Source organism: Lipotes vexillifer, unplaced genomic scaffold (genome assembly GCF_000442215.2).
Source record: "Lipotes vexillifer unplaced genomic scaffold, Lipotes_vexillifer_v1.1 scaffold74, whole genome shotgun sequence".
Taxonomy (NCBI): domain Eukaryota; kingdom Metazoa; phylum Chordata; class Mammalia; order Artiodactyla; family Lipotidae; genus Lipotes; species Lipotes vexillifer.
This window is the reverse complement of record NW_006776983.1, coordinates 660,809-683,152: the sequence shown is the minus strand read 5'-3', so window position 1 is coordinate 683,152 and position 22,344 is coordinate 660,809.

The window sequence follows — 22,344 nt, the reverse complement described above, 5'->3', positions numbered from 1 at the left end:
TGTCTGAGGAACTGACAGTGATCTTTCACAAACAATTCTCCAATTTTGAAATCACACAATGCACACAAGGTTTATAATTGTGATAGTCATGCTTCTGTATCTTCAGAGACGCCATGCTGAATATTCATGGCACTGTAGGTTTTCCTTATGAAATTAGAATATTTCCATTCACCATCAAAGCACATCTGAGATACATTTCTGAAGCCTGTACTTAAGAGGTCCTAACCAATTTGGGCAAATGTGAATGATAACCTATCAATTGATTCCCTTAGAGGAGATGATACTGAATTTGGGTCTATATTGTTAATAATGTAACATTGTTAAAATGCTCTTTGTAGACTGCAATATGTAAACCCCAATTCGAAAGTGAGACCAAGCCCAAATATTTTTTCTTAATGTCCCCCCCACCTCTCTCTCTTTCTTTGAAATAAACACACACACACACAAATTTCCCTTTGCAACTGGCAAACATCAAGGACTCAGCACTCAGTGACAACAACAGTATGAAATCTTCTGTCTTTTAGAATTTTCTATAGAGCTTTGAATAACTCCAGTGATAGTCAGTTTCTTTTTTCCTCCTTTTTTTTTTTTTCGTGGCAGCTAAAAAGGCTGCCCTTAGCCTGAACCAATTTATCAGTTTCAAAGGAAAGGATAATAAAACTGTCATTTCCGGCCGTAGCACCAAGGGTGCTGTTGATACCCTGATATTAAAGCTTATTAAAAGCAGAGCTGTCTCTTAGTCTTTCGTATCAAAATTGCTTCCAAGTCTTGTTAAGACTCCACGTTATTCTGGATAGGAGGGGGGAAAAAAAAAATGAAAGTGACCCCAGTGGGGCATTGAAGTGACTGAGCTATTAAACACCTAGCTATGGGGATGATTTTTGTGTTCTTCAATTTATCACAGACACAACCTGCCAGGAGAAAATTAATTTAAAACTCACTTCTCTCGCAGACCTGCTCAAGATACTCAAAATGTGAGAAAGGTTTACAGAAAGAGAGTCAAAATAATTGTTGAATCCTCAGAAACTTTTCTGGTTTCTACCCTTCCAGTAACTTCCAATAACTTGTACCTTCTGACATTTTATCAACAGGATTTCTGAATGAAGGCAGCAAGTAAATTTATTATTTATTCCTAATGTGGAATTATCCACAGGGATTGGTTTTGACCTGGGCAGAGAAGAGTGAGAGCAAAGGCTTTCTTCCATCAGCTGACTAAGGTTGAAGAGTCTGGCTTTCCTAATGGGAGGCAGTTGTGTGTCTTTGGAAAGAGCTCTGGAGTCAAATAAACCTTTTGCTCAAATTCTGGCTCTTCTACTCAATAGCTGCGTAAACTTGTGCAAATTATTCAACACCATGAGCTTTCTCCTCCAACAATGAAATGGAAATATGATGGACCTAGAGATGATCATACTAAGGGAAGTAAATCAGACAAAGACAAATACATCACTCATATGTGGAATCTAATTTTTTAAAATGCCACCAATGAACTTATTTACAAAACAGAAACAGGCTTACAGGTATTGAAAACAAACTTATGGTTACCAAAGGGGAAATATGGGGCGGGGGGATAAATCAGGAGCTTGGGATTAACACACACACACTACTATATATAAGATAGATAAACAACAAGGACCAACTATATAGCACAGGGAACTCTACTCAATATTCTGTGATACCTTATATGAGAAAAGAATCTGAAAAAGAATTTATATATATGTATAACTGAATCACTTTGCTGTACACCTGAAACTAACACAACACTGTAAATCAACTATTCTCCCATAAATTTTTTTTAAATGGAATTATTAATGCCCACATACAGGGTTGAAGAAAAAAAGCTCAAAAGTTTGCCACAAGAATCCCTTTTGTTGATTTTATCATTTTAAAACCATGTTCTAGCTATACGATAATCTTTACTAAGATTTTAAAGCTGGGCATAACTTATAAAGATATTTGGATTATGTTTAAGGAAGATATTTCTGGAGACTTAAGGCATTTGTTTAAATTGCTTGTGCAACAGCTAAGAAAGTGTGCCAATCCCCTTTTTCTACTCTACTGCATTCATTGTATCAGTTCTTCTGTGGCAGAGTAAAATTTGATACCCTAACCAACATGTTATATTTTCCCCCTCCAATTGCCCATGTTCCAGCTGCACAACATGGGCTGATGTTAAGCTGAAAAAAAATTGTCAGATCAATGCTGGACAATGAAGCTGCTAAACTCAAGGTTTCTAAATCTAAGAGGTACAGATTAAGGCATGCGAGAGAAAGAAAAGCTTCGGCTGTTACAGCAAATCATTTCTTTCTCCTTCCCTTCCATCAATCCCCTAGATATTAGAAGAATTCTTCAAGCAAGTGAAAGAGAGAGCTATACTGGATGGATTTGAAACTCTTAGCAAAAGGTCTGTCTTTGTGGTCTCCAAACTTCCCCAACAATGTCTAAGCTGGGAGATGAGGATGGAGTGTTGATAAAACCTTTCCTTTGAAGTTGGGAGATATGAGAAAAGAGAAAAACTGGGCTATACTGATTATTTCTAGAAATCTAATAAATAGCCATGAGAGGTATTAGAAGCAGAGGGCTCCCACTCAGAGCCCTGAGTTACCTGCAGCACCTAAGCATCACGGGGTAGCATTCAGAATTTCCCATCAGCTCAGAGGGGAGTGCAGATGACCGCTGGGAGGGAGAGGAGGGGAAGAGAAGAAATACAGAGATAGAGATGGAGATAGAGATAGAGACAGAGCGATGATGAAGGGAGGGGCAAGGAGAGTTTTAGAGTTTTATTACGGGGATAAGGGGACATGCTTCAGGATCTTGTGGGCTGCCTATTCCTCCCTGGGGAGTGTAAGCATCCTGTCTCCCTGGCTCCATCTCAGAAGATCATTGGCATTAGGGAGCTGTCCACTTGCCATTCAAAGATACCTATACACTACTGGACCAACTACCAGATACAGTGAGGTTTATCTTGTGTGGAAATCTTGGAAATAAGCAGCAATTTTTTTTTAATGTAATGATTGGCTACTTTCCCTAATACACTGCTCCAGCAGTTTCTTAAGTCTTACGACTTCCTCCTCTACTCACAAGTCCTATGACCATCAAAGAGGATAGGGACAGAGAAAAAAAAAAAAAGCAGAATAGAGGCACTAAGTTAAGATTATTTTTAAAAATACAAGGGACTTCCTTAGCAGTTCAGTGTTTAAGACTCCACACTTCCACTGCAGGGGGCACAGATTCCATCCCCGGCCAGGGAACTAAGATACTACATGCCTCGTGGCCAATAAATAAATATATATATATGTGTGTATTTATTTATATATATACACACACACACACACACACAAGACTTGAGTTCTGAAAAGAAAACTTCACTAGAAAGTACCACAAAATAATCATAATAAGTATAACTACAACCACAGCCAGGACCACAAGAGCAAACACTGATACAATGTTTTGTTATGTGCCAGACACTGCTCTAAGTCCTTTATATAGATTAATACCTTTAATATTCACAACAGCCTTATCACTTAGTTACTTTTATTATCCTCACTTTACTAATGGGGAAACTGGAACACAGAGGGGTTAATGTAACTTGCTTAGGGTGACACAGGTATAAGTGGTAGAGTACAAAGTCTGAGCCTTAGTCTATTCCCCTAAAACACTATACAACTGCTTTATATATAAAGTAAATATTATTACATCTGCTACTCAATTCTGTGACTTTCAGATACATATGTACTTGCCCAGAACTGTCCCCATGATGACAGTGACAAAATCCAAATTTAGGTCCCTGCCAAAAGTTGAGACTTAACATGATAATGAAAAAAATCATGTTAACAGACCTTCCTAATTGAATACTAGAAGAAAGCAACATATGAATAAGTGTGACAATGGTATCTACTCCTAGGTCCCATTTTTTCACCTGGTCCTTAAAGCTGGATAAATGATTTGCTATAGTGAAGTGTTGCTATCAAGCTTTCTAAGGTAAAATTTTGTCTCCTGTAGTGTGAGCTCTTGGGAATACAGTTATTGCCAGGTAAGCTTGTACAGTTATTATTCCTAGAGAAAAATGTTATGAGGTATAGAACACATATACACCTCAGGAAATTAAAATATAAAAAATACAAACACATTGATAGACAGATAATTAGTGTTGCCCTCCATCCAGTTTCTTCCTTTTCTAATCACACCACGTTTAAAAATAAATTTCAGGGGTTTCCCTGGTGGCACAGTAGATGGGAATCTACCTGCCAATGCAGGGGACACAGGTTCGCTCCCTGGTCTGGGAGGATCCCACATGCCGTGGAGCAGCTAAGCCCATGCGCCACAGCTACTGGGCCTGAACGCTAGAGCCCACGAGCCACAACTACTGAAGCCCGCGTGCCTAGAGCTCGTGCTCCACAACAAGAGAAGCCACCGCAGTGAGAAGCCCGTGCACCTCAACGAAGAGTAGCCCCCGCTCGCCACAACTAGAGAAAGCCCGCACAGCAATGAAGACACAACACAGCCAAAAATAAATAAATAAAATAAAAAATCTTATCTGTAAGAAAGTAAAAAAAAAAAAGTTACAATGCTTTATAAATAAATAAATAAATTTTTTCCAGACCTCTCTCCTGGTAAAAAAAGTTTTGCCCTTGTTTTTTGTTTTTTTTTCACAGTTGTGTAAGCTGGAGGGGAGGATTTGGTTAAGAAAAGAGTGTTAGAATCTTGCTGCATGTTCCATTGTGGAGTAAACAGCTCCAGTCTTTTATTCAAGGCAGATCAACTCATGGCCACATTATTAGTTATTGTTTAGCTGCCTGGGTTTAGGAAGAAATTACCGGGCTATACCAGGACCCAGGATTTTAGCTTCAGATCCAGCTGTGCTCATAACACAAGGAACAATGCTTAGTGGCATTGTCAGCAATTTAACATAAAAAGAACATGCTGTAATCAAGTGGGGACTGTTCAACTGTGTCACTCTTGGGTCCCATTTCAGGGAGCCTAGGGAACCTGCCACTGATTTTTAAAGGGAGAAGAAAAGAAAACACAATAAATGCTCCAAATGGGGCAAGGGTAAGTTTTCTCTACAGCATTTATTTTTTCCTAAAAAAAAAAATATTTTTCTTGGTTTCTACTTGTCAACATGTCCTCATTTTGAGAAAGTTGTACTAATGGCATTTAACATAAGTTACTATCAGATTCCTAGCTTTTCATCCATGTATCAGCAGCCAGGGAAAGTCAGGAGCCCCCAAAATGCACTATTTAAGCCATCTTGGTGGCTACAACCTTTGAGAATGGGATCTAGTTCTTTGCAAGAATAATGTCACCTGCCACCTAAATAAATGCTAAGGTTTAGTGTGTGGAAATAATAAAGCCAGAGAGATGAAGTGGATTCTAGATATATTAAACCTGGAATAGCTTCAAATAACAGCCTTCAGCAATAAAGTGAAAACTCCATCCTGTATTCATAATGTCAATGTTGCTGTGGAAATTTAGCTTTAAAATATAAGCACCCAAGGGTATCTTCTCAAAAGAATCTTCTTCAGACATTATTTTAAGTCACTTTTAACATGGAAACCTGTTACCAATTGGGGGCTGTTGAGTGTGGACAGGAAGAATTCTTGCTGACATCCTAGTGTTATACAGGTTCCTCCTGAATTATTTGGAACTGAAGGCATTTCCACGTGGCCAAGTACTCATTCCAAGAGGAAGGAATTATTGTGGGAAAATCGGGCCCAGATGGAAAGGTGACGTGGAGAGCTGTCCCACATTTGAAATCGTGGGACAGAAGGCTGAGGGGTGGTGTTGGAGGGAAGCAGGTGCATTGTTGGACACAGAATTAAAAACTGTCATGTTCAAGTGCAAAATCCACTACAGGCTGGAAGTGAGATTAAAAGACAACCTCCTAGTGTGCTTCCTTCTTCAATCCTGCAAAGAATTAGAAATTCTATTTGATGTATTTGGAAATGCCAAATTGGAATCACAAGTCCTTGGGAATTCCCTGGCGGTCCAGTGGTTAAGACTTGGAGCTTTCACTGCCGTGGGCCCGGGGTTTGATACCTGGTTGGGGAACTAAGATCCCACAAGCCGCTCGGCCAAAAAGAAAAAAAAAAAAGAAAAGAAGTCCTCTTAACTAGCACTTATCAGTTAACCTCACTGAGCCTCAGTTTTCTTACCTATACACTGGAGCTAGTGAGGTTTGTCTGATTTATAACGTTCTTATGATGATCAAAAGGGAATAATGCATGTGAAACTGTACTGCAAACTATAAAGAGTTATACAAATGTTATATGAAATTAGGATGTTAAAAGGTTGTGAATGTAAGCTTCATAACATCAAGGGCTTTATTATGTTCATTGATATATCCTCAGTATCTAGAAAACAGTCAGGCACAGGGTAAGTGTTCAATAAACAACTGTTGAGTGAAAAAATAAATAACTGTCTCACTTCTCTCTGGAAAGTCTAGAAACATTCTCCTTTAGTTTTTGAAATTCTTGTCTGAAATCACAGTGCCTTTGCCAGCAGTAGACAACAATTGTAAATCTCTTTTTTTCTTCAGTAAAATGACAGTGTTATCTTATTTCCCGTCTCTAGGGGAGAAAATACATTATCTCTTACCTGATCTCTTAGTGATGAAAGTTGCAAAAACTGTGTGTAAATGTGTGTGCGTGTGTGTATTCATACACACATCAAGACATCAAACTAGGCCAACTGAAATGTTAGTAAAAATTCAAACTTTGAATCTCTTATACCAACACTCCCCTTGCTTACAAAGTTTAGCTCACTAACAAAATGCAAAATTGACAATGGCTTTGTTTTTTTTTTTAACTTTTTATTTTATATTGGAGTATAACTGATTAACAATGTTGTGATAGTTTCAGGTGCACAGCAAAGTAACTCAGCCATACATATACATGTATCCATTCTCCCCCAGATTCCTCTCTCAACCAGGCTGGACAGTGGCCTTGTTATTTATTAGAGGAACCAAGAAAACAGCTGGCCTGTCCACACAAATACACACAACACACACAAAAAAATAGTTCTGGTCTTTATTTTAAAATGTGACCTTACAATAACTGTTAGAAAAAAAAAAAGTCTCAGTTTTAGGGTTGGAAATGTCAAACCACTCCATCATATTCTGGATGGTTTTCTCATTTCTTACTGTCTTTCAAAAGTAAAAATTCACTGCTGTGGAGAAATACATCTACACGTGGGACAACTCCTACAGAACACCTACTGAATGCAGAAGACCTCAGACCTCCCAAAAGGCAAGAAACCCCCCAAGTACCTGGGTAGGGCAAAAGAAAAAAGAATAAATAGAGACAAAAGGATAGGGACGGGACCTGCACCAGTGGGAGGGAGCCATGAAGGAGGAAAGGTTTCCACACACTAGAAGCCCCTTCGCGGGCGGAGACTGCGGGAGGCGGAGCGGGGAGCTTCGGAGCCGCGGGGGAGAGCGCAGCCACAGGGGTGCGGAGGGCAGAGCGGAGAGATTCCCGCACAGAGGATCGGCGCCGACCGGCACTCACCAGCCCGAGAGGCTTGTGTGCTCGCCCGCCGGGGCGGGCGGGGCTGGGAGCTGAAGCTCGGGCTTCGGTAGGAGCGCCCGGAGAGGACTGGGGTTGGCGGCGTGAACACAGCCTGCAGCGGGTTAGTGCGCCACGGCTGGCCGGGAGGGAGTCCAGGAAAAGGTCTGGCCCTGCCGAAGAGACAAGAGACTTTTTCTTACCTCTTTGCTTCCTGGTGCACGAGGAGAGGGGATTAAGAGCGCTGCTTAAAGGAGCTCCAGAGACGGGCGCGAGCCGCGGCTAAAAGCGCGGACCCCAGAGACGGGCATGAGATGCTAAGGCTGCTGCTGCCGCCACCAAGAAGCCTGTGTGCGAGCACAGCTCACTATCCACACCCCCCTTCCGGGATCCTGTGCGGTCCACCGCTGCCAGGGTCCCGTGATCCAGGGACAACTTCCCCAGGAGAACGCACAGTGCACCTCAGGCTGGAGCAACATCACACCGGCCTCTGCCGCCGCAGGCCCGCCCTGCACTCCGTGCCCCTCCCTCCCCCCGGCCTGGGTGAGCCAGAGTCCCAGAATCAGCGGCTCCTTTAACCCCGTCCTGCCTGAGCGAAGAACACACGCCCTCCGGCGACATACACACAGAGGCGGGGCCAAATCCAAAGCTGAGCTCCTGGGAGCTGTGAGAACAAAGAAGAGAAAGGGAAATTTCTCCCAGCAGCCTCAGAAGCAGCGGATTAAAGCTCCACAATCAACTTGATGTACCCTGCATCTGTGGAATACATGAATAGACAACGAATCATCCCAAATTGAGGAGGTGGACTTTGCGAGCAAGATTTATGATTTTTTCCCCTTTTCCTCTTTTTGTGAGTGTGTATGTGTATGCTTCTGTGTGAGATTTTGTCTGTATAGCTTTGCTTCCACCATTTGTCCTAGGGTTCTATCTATCTGTTGTTTTTTTTTAATTTTTTTTTAAATAATTATTTTTTATTTTAATAACTTTATTATATTTTATCTTACTTTATTTTATTTTACTTTATCTTCTTTCTTTCTTTTTTCCTTCCTTCCCTCCTTCTGTCCTCCCTCCCTCCCTCCCCCCTCCTTTCTTTCTTTCTTTCTTTCTACTTCTACTAATTCTTTCTTTCTACTTTTTCTCCCTTTTATTCTGAGCCGTGTGGATGAAAGGCTCTTGGTGCTTAAGCCAGGAGTCAGTGCTGTGCCTCTGAGGTGGGAGAGCCAACTTCAGGACACTGGTCCACAAGAGACCTCCCAGCTCCACATAATATCAAATGGCGAAAATCTCCCAGAGATCTCCATCTCAACACTAGCACCCAGCTTCACTCAACGACCAGCAAGCTACAGTGCTGGACATCCTATGCCAAACAACTAGGAAGACAGGAACACAACCCCACCCATTAGCAGAGAGGCTACCTAAAATCATAATAAGTCCACAGACACCCCAAAACACACCACCAAATGTGGACCTGTCCACCAGAAAGACAAGGTCCAGCCTCATCCACCAGAACACAGGCACTAGTCCCCTCCACCAGGAAGCCTACACAACGCACTGAACCAACCTTAGCCACTGGGGACAGACACCAAAAACAACGGGAACAACGAACCTGCAGCCTTCAAAAAGGAGACCCCCAAACACAGTAAGATAAGCAAAATTAGAAGACAGAAAAACACACAGCAGATGAAGGAGTAAGGTAAAAATCCACCAGACCTAACAAATGAAGAGGAAATAGGCAGTCTACCTGAAAAGGAATTCAGAATAATGATAGTAAAGATATCCAAAATCCTGGAAACAGAATAGAATTTAACAAGGACTTAGAAGAACTAAAGATGAAACAAACAATGATGAACATCACAATAAATGAAATGAAAAATACTCTAGATGGGATCAATAGAAGAATAACTGAGGCAGAAGAACGGATAAGTGACCTGGAAGATAAAATAGTGGAAATAACTACTGCAGCGCAGAATATAGAAAAAAGAATGAAGAGAACTGAGGACAGTCTCAGAGACCTCTGGGACAACATTAAACACCAACATTCGAATTATAGGGGTTCCAGAAGAAGAAGAGAAAAAGAAAGGGACTGAGAAAATATTTGAAGAGATTATAGTTGAAAACTTCCGTAATATGGGAAAGGAAATAGTTAATCAACTCCAGGAAGCACAGAGAGTACCATACAGGATAAATCCAAGGAGAAATACGCCAAGACACATATTAATCAAACTGTCAAAAATTAAATACAAAGAAAACATATTAAAAGCAGCAAGGGAAAAACAACAAATAACACACAAGGGAATCCCCATAAGGTTAACAGCTGATCTTTCAGCAGAAACTCTGCAAGCCAGAAGGGGCTGGCAGGACATATTTAACACGAGGAAGGAGAAAAACCTGCAACCAAGATTACTCTACCCAGCAAGGTTCTCATTCAGATTTAATGGAGAAATTAAAACCTTTACAGACAAGCAAAAGCTGAGAGAGTTCAGCACCACCAAACCATCTTTACAACAAATGCTAAAGGAACTTCTCTAGGCAAGAAACACAAGAGAAGGAAAAGACCTACAATAACGAACCCAAAACAGTTAAGAAAATGGGAATAGGAACATACATATCGATAATTACCTTAAATGTAAATGGACTAAATGCTCCCACCAAAAGACACAGATTGGCTGAATGGATACAAAAACAAGACCCATATATTTGCTGCCTACAAGAGACCCACTACAGACCTAGAGACACATACAGACTGAAAGTAAGGGGATGGAAAAAGCTATTTCATGCAAATGAAAAGCAAAAGAAAGCTGGAGTAGCAATTCTCATATCAGACAAAATAGACTTTAAAATAAAGAATATTAGAAGAGTCAAAGAAGGACACTACATAATGATCAAGGGATCGCCAAGAAGAAAAGATATAACAATTGTAAATATTTATGCACCCAACATAGGAGCACCTCAATACATAAGGCAAAAACTAACAGCCATAAAAGGGGAAATCGACAGTAACACATTCATAGTAGGGGACTTTAACACCCCACTTTCACCAATGGACAGATCATCCAAAATGAAAATAAATAAGGAAACACAAGCTTTAAATGATACATTAAACAAGATGGACTTAATTGATATTTATAGGACATTCCATCAAAAAACAACAGAATACACATTTTTCTCAAGTGCTCATGGAACATTCTCCAGGATAGATCGTATCTTGGGTCACAAATCAAGCCTTGGTAAATTTAAGAAAATTGAAATTGCATCAAGTATGTTTTCTGACCACAATGCTATGAGACTAGATATCAATTACAGGAAAAGATCTGTAAAAAATACAAACATATGGAGGCTAAACAATACAGTACTTAATAACGAAGTGATCACTGAAGAAATCACAGAGGAAATTAAAAAATACCTAGAAACAAATGACAATGGAGACACGACAACCCAAAACCTCTGGGATGCAGCAAAAGCAGTTCTAAGAGGGATGTTTATAGCAATACAATCCTACCTTGAGAAACAGGAAACATCTCGAATAAACAACCTAACCTTGCACCTAAAGCAATTAGAGGAAGAAGAACAAAAAAAACCCCAAAGTTAGCAGAAGGAAAGAAATCATAAAAATCAGATCAGAAATAAATGAAAAAGAAATGAAGGAAATGATAGCAAAGATCAATAATACTAAAAGCTGGTTCTTTGAGAAGGTAAACAAAATGGATAAACCATTAGCCAGACTCATCAAGAAAAAAAAGGGAGAACAAGACTCAAATCAACAGAATCAGAAATGAAAAAGGAGAAGTGACAACTGACACGGCAGAAATACAAAGGATCATAAGAGACTACTGCAAGCAACTCTATGCCAATAAAATGGACAATCTGGAAGAAATGGACAAATTCTTAGAAATGCACAACCTGCCAAGACTGAATCAGGAAGAAACAGAAAATATGAACAGACCAATCACAAACACTGAAATTGAAACTGTGATTAAAAATCTTCCAACAAACAAAAGCCCAGGACCAGATGGCTTCACAGGTGAATTCTATCAAACATTTAGAGAAGAGCTAACACCTATTCTTCTCAAACTCTTCCAAAATATAGCAGAGGGAGGAACACTCCCAAACTCATTCTACGAGGCCACCATCACCTTGATACCAAAACCAGACAAGGATGTCACAAAGAAAGAAAACTACAGGCCAATATCACTGATGAACATAGATGTAAAAATCCTCAACAAAATACTAGCAAACAGAATCCAACAGCACATTAAAAGAATCATACACCATGATCAGGTGGCGTTTATTCCAGGAATGCAAGGATTCTTTAATATATGCAAATCAATGAATGTGGTTAACCATATTAACAAATTGAAGGAGAAAAACCATATGATCATCTCAATAGATGCAGAGAAAGCTTTTGACAAAATTCAACACCCATTTATGATAAAAACCCTGCAGAAAGTAGGTGTAGAGGGAACTTTCCTCAATATAATAAAGGCCGTATATGACAAGCCCACAGCCAACATCATCCTCAATGGCGAAAAACTGAAAGCATTTCCACTAAGGTCAGGAACAAGACAAGGTTGCCCACTCTCACCACTCTTATTCAACATAGTTTTGGAAGTTTTAGCCACAGCAATCAGAGAAGAAAAGGAAATAAAAGGAATCCAAATCGGAAAAGAAGAAGTAAAGCTGTCACTGTTTGCAGATGACATGATACTATACATAGAGAATCCTAAAGATGCTACCAGAAAACTACTAGAGCTAATCAATGAATTTGGTAAAGTAGCAGGATACAAAATTAATGCACAGAAATCTCTGGCATTCCTATATACTAATGATGAAAAATCTGAAAGTGAAATCAAGAAAACACTCCCATTTACCATTGCAACAAAAAGAATAAAATATCTAGGAATAAACCTACCTAAGGAGACAAAAGACCTGTATGCAGAAAATTATAAGACACTGATGAAAGAAATTAAAGATGATACAAACAGATGGAGAGATATACCATGTTCTTGGATTGGAAGAATCAACATTGTGAAAATGACTCTACTTCCCAAAGCAATCTATAGATTCAATGCAATCCCTATCAAACTACCACTGGCATTTTTCACAGAACTAGAACAAAAAATTTCACAATTTGTATGGAAACACAAAAGACCCCGAATAGCCAAAGCAATCTTGAGAACAAAAAATGGAGCTGGAGGAATCAGGCTGCCTGACTTCAGACTATACTACAAAGCTACAGTAATCAAGACAGTATGGTACTGGCACAAAAACAGAAAGATAGATCAATGGAATAGGATAGAAAGCCCAGAGATAAACCCATGCACATATGGTCACCTTATCTTTGATAAAGGTGGCAGGAATATACAGTGGAGAAAGGACAGCCTCTTCAATAAGTGGTGCTGGGAAAACTGGACAGGTACATGTAAAAGTATGAGATTAGATCACTCCCTAACACCATACACAAAAATAAGCTCAAAATGGATTAAAGACCTAAATGTAAGGCCAGAAACTATCAAACTCTTAGAGGAAAACATAGGGCAGAACACTCTATGACATAAATCACAGCAAGATCCTTTTTGACCCACCTTCTAGAGAAATGGTAACAAAAACAAAAATAAACAATTGGGACCTGATGAAACTTCAAATTTTTGCACAGCAAAGGAAAACATAAACAAGATGAAAAGACAACCCTCAGAATGGGAGAAAATATTTGCAAATGAATCAACTGACAAAGGATTAATCTCTAAAATTTACAGGCAGCTCATGCAGCTCAATAACAAAAAAATAAACAACCCAATCCAAAAATGGGCAGAAGACCTAAATAGACATTTCTCCAAAGAAGATATACAGACTGCCAACAAACACATGAAAGAATGCTCAACATCATTAATCATTAGAGAAATGCAAATCAAAACTACAATGAGATATCATCTCACACCAGTCAGAATGGCCATCATCAAAAAATCTAGAAACAATAAATGCTGGAGAGGGTGTGGAGAAAAGGGAACACTCTTGCACTGCTGGTGGGAATGTGAATTGGTTCAGCCACTATGGAGAACAGTATGGAGGTTCCTTAAAAAACTACAAATAGAACTACCATATGACCCAGCAATCCCACTACTGGGCATATACCCTGAGAAAACCATAATTCAAAAAGAGTCATGTACCAAAATGTTCATTGCAGCTCTATTTACAATAGCCCGGAGATGGAAACAACCTAAGTGTCCATCATCGGATGAATGGATAAAGAAGATGTGGCACATATATACAATGGAATATTACTCAGCCATAAAAAGAAACGAAATCGAGCTATTTATAATGAGGTGGATAGACCTAGAGTCTGTCATACAGAGTGAAGTAAGTCAGAAAGAGAAAGACAAATACCATATGCTAACACATATATATAGAATTTAAGGGGGAAAATGTCATGAAGAACCTAGGGGTAAGACAGGAATAAAGACGCAGACCTACTAGAGAATGGACTTGAAGATATGGGGAGGGGGAAGGATAAGCTGTGACAAAGCGAGAGAGAGGCATGGACATATATACACTACCAAACGTAAGGTAGATAGGTAGTGGGAAGCAGCTGCATAGCACAGGGAGATCAGCTCGGTGCTTTGTGACCGCCTGGAGGGGTGGGATAGGGAGGGTGGGAGGGAGGGAGACGCAAGAGGGAAGAGATATGGGAACATATGTATATGTATAACTGATTCACTTTGTTATAAAGCAGAAACTAACACACCATTGTAAAGCAATTATATCCAATAAAGATGTAAAAAAAAAAAAATTCACTGCTGTGAAAGAAGCTGTTTCTTTATAATGGCAACTAAGCTTGCCAAGTACTGGTTATCCAGCAACACAGTCTACCAGACAGCATCAAATAAAAATTTGTGATAATTTTGATTAGAACTGGACCAAATTTTATCTGTATGCTAACAATAGAGGAAGGGTTTCCTAAATAATTCATGGTATAACTAAGTGTGCTGGAAAGATATTTAAAATACTTAAAAGAAACAATTGTTTTCAAGAGCCCTCTAGCACTTAAGAAGTGCCATTTATAAACAATTAATTGACATATTACTTATAAATCATCGTTATGTGTGTGTTAAAAAAAAGGTGTCTAAAGATCTCTATTAGAAAACAATTTGCCACTCCATTTCCATCTACTGTATATATTTGAAAGCTACAAAACTGCCTTGGAAGTATCCTACAATGCAGGGTTTTTTTTTAATGTTCTGCATATTCAAATTGGAATCTGCCCCCTTCATACACATCAACCCACATATACTCTGAGACAGTGAGGTTTTACTATGTTCTCTTCCCATTCAGAGAAGAAAACTATATGTTGATTATGACTTCTTCGTCTATGAGAATAGAGGGTAGGGACCCCCACTGCCTGCACCAGGACATTGTTCCTGGTCGTCCTTATACAACTTCCCCAAGATAAGCACTGTAGGAGCCTCTTCCACAGGTCCTGCCTTGTATCCTTGGAAGAATAATTCTTAACTGTCCCTCACTGGGGTTTTGGCAAAAAGCAGAGATCACTGAGCCCAGACATCCTTGGGGAATAGGCTGAATTACTTGTCCACTTGAGTGATGGTCCTGGTGAAATGTCTAATTGATTAAACTGCCTGGTGTTTATTATTCTAACAGTCCTGAAGAAAGTCTGGATGATTCTCCATTAATCCACAGTGAAACTCTGGAGGAGTATTTCCGCAACACTTCAGAGCTTGTTAACCTAAAAGTAATTGGGCATATAAATTTGGAGGGTCTTATTTGTTCTGCCAGCCCTAAGTGGAGGAAAAGAATGGCCATATTTACATTATGTAAACATTCCATTCAAAAAATATGCAGAAATGATGCTATCTCACAGTCCTAAGAGAGATCTTGGAAAGACACCATGGCACACACATGGGCTATTATACTGCTCACATTTGATCACAAACAGCCACATATGGCTGCTCTAGCATGTATGCCTTTATTTGTAGTGGTAGGTGAAGCAGCAAATACATCCAGTCATGAAAATAATATGCTGGTTCATTTTTAGTATGGTTTTCCACACTCTACCTTCAGCTGGTTAATATTAATAATACAGTGCAAACTGGGGTTGAAGAGTGGGGAAGGAACATGGCAGAAGTGAGCACGGGAATGTTGTCAATATGCGAGAACATTCTAAAAATGTGGTGGAATAGATGAGTAACGGTGTTCGCAAGATGAGCAGAAGGGAATGCCTTCGAAAGGGTAACCACAAAGCTGAAGGAAGAGAACGAGGATTGCGATCAGGAGAGAAGCTATAGGCATTGGAAACAATTTGCTGTCGTTTGATCCAGATTAACTCTGCTTTATAGCCATGGTGTGATGGTCGTTGCATTTTTATCTGATCCACAGCTTGCATTTGGCTCTCACCTGGGAGTGCTTTAAATACTTGTGACCTTTGATAATACACTTCTTCCTCGTATATCCTTTCCCCTCCCTCCCTGAGATAACGCAGTATCAGACGTATAGCTACACTGCAGGGAGAGTTATATAAGCACAGAGTGTCTCAATTCTTTGAGCCATGGAAACTGACTAACAAGTGTCTGAATTGGTCTCATTCTCCAGATGTAATTGTGAGTGAATCAGAGCAAGCTGGCCATTTCACATGCTGAAACTCACTTGTGATAGCTGACACTACTTACACTTCACTTTAAATCTTCTTGTCCTCACATACCTCCGAGTCATTTGATCATCTTTTCCAGCTCCAGATACCACTGTGATGATCACCTTTATGTAGACTCCAAATAATATCACGTGGGCACAATCCAACAGCACTTTGCTGCATACCTGTCATCTACCCCTCACTTCCTACCCAGGGACCTCGCTGTTGATACCGAAGCACGTGATGTCACAGGCTGCTCTGCACCCTTGCGTGTGCAACTAGGAAGTATAGGGGAATTACTAGCCCATGGAACAAGCTTTTGCCCAATGGGAAACAGGATACAGCTTACAAATTTGTCTCCCATTCTCCCTCAGTGGACGGTTCAATGACTTAAGTACTTGGAGGACAGCTACAGATGGTGAGGAATACTAGGAATAAAAGCTGTATTTACTGAAAACAAATTGAAATTTGAGGTATTAGAATGGACTGGATTATTGTAGCAGAACATTGCAGGGGATTGCAAGGTGATCCAACCTTCCTGTTATGAAGCATAACATTTTAAAGATGATCTTAAGCTTTATAAAATATATGTTTTTGTTCTTAGAGTTTAATTAATTAGCAATATATATCTGGTTTCTGGTTTAGAGAACTTCAGAAGGGATCTACAATAAACAGGAGAACATTAAAATTCAAAGTCTCAAATAATCAAATCTAATTTCATGTGAAACCTGAAGATTTCTTGCAGAAAGATGATGTTTCTCTCAGCTCTGGTACCTAAGAATAATATATCTCATTTTGTTTGAGAAAATTGATGAGGTCCAGGATGGCATCATTACCCTGAGGTGGAAAAACAGCTGTAATCAATTCAATGGAAATATTTCTCAGGATACTTGGGGCTTGCTTGAGCTTTTTAGTTCTTCAGGGTCAATTTAGTTTATAAATTGACAACTGTATGTTTTGTTATTTTGTGGTCATTCCAAAAATGTCATTTGACTTCATTAAAATATTATGCACTTATTGATGTTTTATTTGGAATGTCTCATGACACACTTGGAAAATATGCACTCCAGGATCCTAAAACTGTATACTGGGAAGAATATTCATTTTGAAGATAATCTTGAAGGGAGATTCATACACGTCTGACTCTGGATTGACAATAAAGCCAGCTTGAAAGTGTTACATGAATGGTTTATGTACTGACAGCCAGAGTCCTTTGTACAGAGCCAATGATTTCAAGGTAGAGAATCATTCCCTGTGTCAATGGTTCTATGACTTTTGGGGTACATTTTCGGATAGCGAGTCAACATTTCTGATTGAACATTTTGGTTGTTCTAGAGCCAAATCTTATTTATAAAGATGATTTGCTGGTGTAAGCAACTCAACTATTTAGAAGTATGCTAAGTAGGAAGATGTGGTTACTCATTAATCTTGCCTCCAGTTAATAGACCTTATCTAGGAAATGATTTCAGACTTTAGATGCTACCCTAATGGTCAGATATTTATTTTTTCTTCTCCAAGATTCATCACGAATTATTCTTTCAAAAGTAGATTTTGGAAGACAATGTCAGGGCCTTGTTATGAAAGAATGGTGTTGAAGACTATTTTGGAAAAGTTAACCTTGTGAAATCAGGTATCTTTTTTTTTTTCTATTGTAAGAGAATGAATGCTCAGCTACCTATCTCATTTCACTGCCTCCACATTTTTTTTTTTTTTTTTTTTGAGATCAGGTATTCTTGATTGGGCATATCAGGGTAAGAATTGCCATAAAGTGATACTTGAGGTTTCCTTAACTACTGGGGATTTAATGAATGTCTGGATATTCTTCAGGAAACTTTTTTCAAGGGAAAGGGGGCTAAAGAGAAGTGGGACATAAAATTCTGAATTTCACTAAGAAATACCAATATTACATTAGTGAATATTATCTGTTTCACATAAAGATCATGTCATCTACAAATAGAGACAGTTTTACCTCTTCCCTTCCAATTTAGATGCCTTTATTTCCTTTTCTTGTCTGACTGCTGTGGCTAGGACTTCCAGTATTATGTTAAATGACAAGGAGAAAACATCAAAATTTATGTGATGCAGCCAAAGAAAGACTAAGAGAAATTTATAGCTTAAAGTGTGTACATTAGAAAAGGTAAATCTAAAATCAATAACCTGAGGTTCCAACTTAAGAAGCAAAAAAAAAGGAACAAAGTAAAACCAAAGTAAATAAGATGAAAGAAATAGTAAAAACAAGAGGGAAATAAATAAAATAGAAAAATTAACAATACAATTAGTAAAGAAAATTAGCAATGGCCAAAGCTAGTTCTTTGATGAGATCAATAAAATGCCTAGCTAGATTTTCTGAAACTAAAGAGAAAGAACACAAATTACTATTGACAAGAGTGATAACAAAGTTATCACTACAGATCTTACAGATATTAAAAGAACAATAAGAGAACATGATGAACAACTTTATGCAAACAAACATGACAACTTAGATAAAATGGACAAATTCTGGGAAAATACAGGTTGTCAAAATTAGTGTCAGTCAGAAGGGACAAAAAAGTTGGCTGCAGATACATAACTCAACCCAATTCACATAAACTATTTCATTTCCTTCCTTTTTCAGAGCTGAGGATAGTTGTGGAACAAGATCTCACTGTTACATCTGAGGCTCCAGCAGGAGCAAGAGAGGCTGTTGAATCTCAGCATAAGTAGCTGTCTGATGTTAATGACAATGGGGAACATGAAAGGAAAGAGGCAATGGCTCGTACTTGTTCAGAAATTGTTTCCAAACACCTGTGAGATCAACTGTCTATTGTTTTGGTTCGTGTAGCATCTGCATTTGAGGTTTCAGGACAATTTGTAAGGAGAGTAAAATCCCGTCCCTCCTGTTTTCATGGCAATCCGCTGTCCTAGTTCAGAAGTTGGATCAACTGTAATATAAAACAAGAATACATCTTAACAGTTTCTCTGTTAGTTTATAGCTCTGTTCAGTTTCCTTTTCATCTATGTTCTTGAGTATTTTTGTAGAACATTTGGAGGTTGAACATAAGATAAAGTGAGTGGGCTATTTATTAGCTCAAAATTCTGCCTTTGTTGTTTTCCTCAATATCTCCTAGGATTTTTGTAATGATATACAAGTGGAAAGTGAGTCTCTCCAAATATTATGCCAAAGATCTCAAAACAAGAAGGAGAAAAGTTACAACTAGAGCTGAGATTTTAATTTTAAATTATGAGTCATATTTATGTTATATTATAGTGTTTCCTTTAACATGGTGGTAGAACAGCTGCTTTAAATATACTTAACATTTCAAGCAACCTTTCAAAATTACATTCATTTAATAAGTAGAACTCTACCAGTAGAAGGAATAATGCAAGTCTTTCTGAGGTTTAGGTGGTCTCATGCCTTTAAATTCTTTGCTCAAAGGCTAGGAAGTCCCGAATTCCCTAGGCAGAGCCTGAAAAGAGAAAATCAACCCAGCATGAAATAGTGCTCCTTACTGGCACATTAGGCTAACAAATGAGGTGAATGTAAAATATGCACCTTACAAATTGCCATTCTTCTACTGTGCTATGTGTGCATGGTAACTGCATTAGATTGTCAGGTAAAGGCATATAAGCAGCATTTGTTTTACAATCTGGAAATAGAGAAAAGAAGACCATTTCCTGTTGTTTAAGGGGCTACATATCACACAGTGGGTACCTGGAAAGCAGAGTTGGAGGAAACAGAGTTCCTCAATATTTGAGAAATACAGAGAGCACTCTGTGAATGCTTACTGAACTGCATCAGGTGCCTTGGAGTTCACATACAACATTTGTTTTCATAAAGGTCCCTTTTTAACTACCTATGGTTATTTCCCAAAGAAAATATATTCCTGTGGAAGGGCCAAAGAGTTAGGATTTTATTCTCATCTCTACCACTGACTTGGTTGACCTTACACAAATGAGAAAATTCTGAGGTTGTTTTTTCATTTTTCTGTTTTGTCAAATAGGAAGAATACTCTCTGCCTTTACAGAACTATATGAAAGAGAAATTTGGATATAACTTCCTTTGATAATGATGATGGCATGACACCTATGTAAATAAATGCATTTCACTATTGAAACTGCATGTTTTCTGTGGTCTGATCTGATGTATTCTGAAAGGTATGATTCCAAATAGTCAAAACCACAAAATGAATGAAAGTTTGTTCATTCAGTGCCAAAAATATTCATTAGTATCCAGTAAAGATGAGAGTAAATATCAAGTAAGACAGTTACTTATGAATGAGTTAAAAAATAGGGTGTCACTGTCTAAATGACTCTTCTAATTATGAAACATCAATACGGAAAATTATTAGGCCTCCACATCCAGGTGGAACAGGAAAAAAATTCTTCTTTTAGCTTTAAAAAACTTACATAAAACAGACATTTAAATTAATAAAGTGCTTTCCTTACACACTAAGAGTGGGAAAATAAGAGATCAACAAGAGCAAGGAGGCCAATTGGAAAAGCCAAAAATATTTTTTTAAAAAAGCTTTAATCTTTTTTTATTATGAGCTGTAAATATGTGGGTCACTAAAAACTAGTGAAAGGGCTTTTGATGCCAGGCAAACTCCAATATCAAAGCTAGAACTGAGTCTTCTGGAAATTAAAAAAAAAAATAGAATAAAAAATAAAAATCATTTTCTTCTATCTTAAAAATAATACAGTAAGTGATGCTGAAAGTTGAAGCTTAGCAGTGAAAGGACAAATTGTATGCAGGTGCTTCTATTTCACATCTTGAATATATTTTCCACATGTAAAATTACCTAAAATGCTACTAATAAATACAATTTTAAGCTTTAACTTCAATATGGAGCTATCTTTATACAAAACTATAAAATAACAGGCATGTAAATGTATTCTCTTCGACTATATTATTCACATTGGATGTGTAACAGTTTTTGTAATATAGTCACAATTGTAAACTTTCTATCTAAAAATTGTTATTCAAATAGTAAACATGGAGCCTATAAAAGAATTTTTTAAAAGAAAACATAACAGATGTCATAAAGGCGAATATACTGGCATGTAGCCAAGCATGGCACCTACCCACATATCTTACAAATTCAAGTTCACCTGCACAGCTTTTAAGTAGGAAATCCTTAGTAAGGCCATATTTTGTTGATATAACAAAATCAGCCATTCAGCCCCAGCTCCATTCCTTGTCACCCTAATTACTGACTTTTCATCTATCTTGACCTGAATTTAAATGCATTCCTGGAAAGACCACAAAGAATGGATTGAAGTACCACTACTTCTGCAAAGTTCCCAGTTGGTTTTTAATCCTATAAGCAGAATTAATTCCATGAGGAAATTTTATTAGTTGGCAAAACTAGAAAACCATCTATGAATACAGAAAGCACACATGGCGGCTGTCTGATTCAGAGTAACAGGTGTATTTGTCTCAGAGGACATTAGGCTGCCTGATGTAAATGAACCACTTGGCAAACAAAAATGCACATCTTATCAATGTTAACTTTTAAGAGTGTCTCGTCTCATCCCTGAAGAAAGGGAAAGTGGTAGTCATGTCAGCAGCAGAAACTACATGCTTTCGTTTTTTCCCTTGTACCTTTGTCCTCAGTCCTGACATTGAAACACTGCAGAACATGAATTTTTCAACAGGGGCAACCTTGCCCCCAAAGGGGTAAAAACTGGTTCTTTAGAGGGGAAGGAGCTTACATATTGCTCCAAGGACCGACCATACATAAACAGATATACAGTACAACTGTGTGTTAATATGATATAGATGGGGCATAATAAGGCAAAAAATGTCTATAAGTTTCTGTTTTTCCCTCAATAATAAATAAAAGGTTGAGAAACACTGCTGTAGTATAACAGGGAAAATATGACCAAACATATATTCATCTTGCTCAAGTTTTAAAATTAAATAAAATGAAATTAAAAACTATAAATGGTGAATGCAGCCTCAAGGTCACTTAGGTAGGCAATAAATGGGAAAAAAGTATGTGCTGGAGGGGAAATAATTGCCATTTGTTAACATTGATGAAAAGCTGCCTATTCATGGGAGCCTGCATATTGTTAAAAATGGGATGCTTTCAGAATTGGATTATGCAGAGGACTATGGGAGCTTTTTCCCAGAACACTGACGGCAGAATGTCCTGGTGCACAATGTTTTCTGTGAATAAGCTGGTATTTGACTCTTAGGGGCTGAATCAGAGCCATAGACATCCCTGG